The following is a 2500-nucleotide window of genomic DNA, read 5'->3' as shown; positions in this document are numbered from 1 at the left end:
ACTCTTAGCGGTGGATCACTCGGCTCGTGCGTCGATGAAGAACGCAGCTAGCTGCGAGAATTAATGTGAATTGCAGGACACATTGATCATCGACACTTTGAACGCACTTTGCGGCCCCGGGTTCCTCCCGGGGCTACGCCTGTCTGAGGGTCGCTTGACAATCAATCGCACTCGCCTTTGCCGGCGGGAGCGCGGCTGGGGTTTTGTCGCAGAGGTTCCTTTGCTCCTCTTCGTCCCCCTAAGTGCAGACCTGGAGTTTACTCCGCCTTTGGGAGAGTTCGACCTCTGTCCCTCCATTTAATCGCGATGGGGGGCAGTCCGGCGTGGGCCTCCGGGCGCGCCGGCACTGGTCTCGGCCAGCCTCTGCTTTTCCCAGGACGGCTGTCAGTGGGTTGCAAACGAACGACTGCGTCAGTGCTGGGACTGCTTGCTGCCGGGCCGTTAGCCTCCGAATGGATCGTGGAGGGCAGAGTTGACTCTCTGTGGAGTGTGCAGAGCAGAGATGGGAACGATGCCTGGTGAATCGGCATAGAGAGAGAGAGACTCGGTGTGGCATGTCGGTGGACGCAAACCGTGTGGTTCGGTCTCGATGGCTGTTGCCAGTGGTCGACGTGGTTTAGTGGTTCTGGACGAGGAGGAGGAGGAGGAGAGCTTGACGTAGTTGACTGTGGGCTTGCCGTGCTGCCTCGCTGGCTTTGCGTGCCCTCATTCGGTGTTTGTGCAGTTTTGCCATGGAGTCCCTGCGGTGCTGCGTGTTGTGCTGGAGCCCTGTCTCCTTCCACACGCATGCCTCCCGCTGTGCCTCCGGCAAGCTCGCCTACATCTGAGGGTGCACCTAGTCAGTGCCGCACGGTCCTGTCCCCCTGGTCTCTGCTGCCTGCTTTTCGAACCAACTCCCCCACCCCGGTTGCACGTGCTCCAAACTCTTGCCACGCCTTCTAGCTGCTGCTAGTCTCGGGTCCTTTCCACGCTTGCTTCCCGTGGGCTGCTCGCTTTTCTCTCCTGCCCTCGTGCAGTTCAAACCAGCACCGCGCCCACGCTCTTTGTCTTCGGCACCTCCCTTATCGGCACTCCGGAACAGTTATGAGCCGAGCCCGGTCGCAAGCCCGACGTCGACACGCGTGCACATCCGCTCGTTACTAACCCCTGGCCTGGTGAGCGCCCCCCCCCCCGAGGGTTGAGTACGAGGTGCCGTTGTCAGTAAGTTGCGAGATATACCGGCCGGCCTGGAGCTTTTGGTGCTGCGTTTAAGTCTGGGCGGGGGCCATCCGATGTTGAGAAACGCACGCACGCGATCGCTCACCATTCTGCCTACGACCTCAGATCAGACGTGACAACCCGCTGAATTTAAGCATATTACTAAGCGGAGGAAAAGAAACTAACAAGGATTCCCCTAGTAACTGCGAGTGAAGAGGGAACAGCCCAGCGCCGAATCCCCGCTCGCCTGGCGGGCGTGGGAAATGTGGCGTATAGAAGACCTCTTTCTCTGACGACGCTCCGGGGCCCAAGTCCTTCTGATCGAGGCTTAGCCTGAGGACGGTGTGAGGCCGGTAGCGGCCCCCGGCTCGTTGGGATCGAGTCTTCTCGGAGTCGGGTTGCTTGTGAATGCAGCCCAAAGTGGGTGGTAAACTCCATCTAAGGCTAAATACTGGCACGAGACCGATAGTCAACAAGTACCGTAAGGGAAAGTTGAAAAGAACTTTGAAGAGAGAGTTCAAGAGGGCGTGAAACCGTTAAGAGGTAAACGGGTGGGGTCCGCGCAGTCTGCCCGGTGGATTCAACTCGGCGGCACGGGTCGGTCGCGTTGGGGTGTCGGCGGATCTCCTCTGCTGGGACCGCCCCCCGCGCGGGCACGGCCGTCGCCGGGCGCATTTCCTCCGCTGGCGGTGCGCCGCGACCGGCTCTGGGTCGGCTGGGAAGGCCGGTGGGGAAGGTGGCTCGTCGCTCCGGCGGCGAGTGTTATAGCCCCCCGGCAGGAGCCTTCGCCGTTTCCCGGGGTCGAGGGATAGTGACCGCTGCCGCGCCTTCCCCTCTCGTGAGTGGGGGGGGACGGGCTCCCCGTGCTCCCGGTGTGACTGTCAACAGGGGTGGACTGTCCTCAGTGCGCCCCGACCGCGTCTCGCCGCCGAGTCGGAAGAGCCACGAGCCGGCGCCAGGGGTCCGCGGCGATGTCGGTAACCCACCCGACCCGTCTTGAAACACGGACCAAGAAGTCTAACACGTGCGCGAGTCAAAGGGTGTCACGAAACCCCACGGCGCAATGAAAGTGAAGGTCGGCGCGGGCCGACCGAGGTGGGATCCCGCCGCCCCGCGCGGTGGGCGCACCACCGGCCCGTCTCACCCGTTCCGGCGGGGAGGTGGAGCACGAGCGTACGTGTTAGGACCCGAAAGATGGTGAACTATGCCTGGGCAGGGCGAAGCCAGAGGAAACTCTGGTGGAGGTCCGTAGCGGTCCTGACGTGCAAATCGGTCGTCCGACCTGGGTATAGGGGCGAAAGAC

The 2500-nt window shown here is 62.1% G+C and overlaps 1 non-coding gene across 1 annotated transcript in view; it reads left to right on the top strand.

Annotated features, from left to right (window-relative positions):
- The window catches only part of LOC137366173 (5.8S ribosomal RNA), a 154-nt gene extending 1 nt beyond the window's left edge, over positions 1 to 153 (top strand). Inside the window, exon 1 of the ribosomal RNA XR_010973324.1 lies at positions 1 to 153. This exon is cut by the window's left edge and continues 1 nt beyond it. This is a non-coding gene — a ribosomal RNA (5.8S ribosomal RNA).
- Positions 154 to 2500: the final 2347 nt, after the last annotated feature.

Source organism: Heterodontus francisci, unplaced genomic scaffold (assembly GCF_036365525.1).
Source record: "Heterodontus francisci isolate sHetFra1 unplaced genomic scaffold, sHetFra1.hap1 HAP1_SCAFFOLD_1742, whole genome shotgun sequence".
In the NCBI taxonomy this organism is placed as follows: domain Eukaryota; kingdom Metazoa; phylum Chordata; class Chondrichthyes; order Heterodontiformes; family Heterodontidae; genus Heterodontus; species Heterodontus francisci.
Note: the sequence above shows the minus strand (reverse complement) of the source record. Positions and strands in the feature narration are given on the sequence as shown.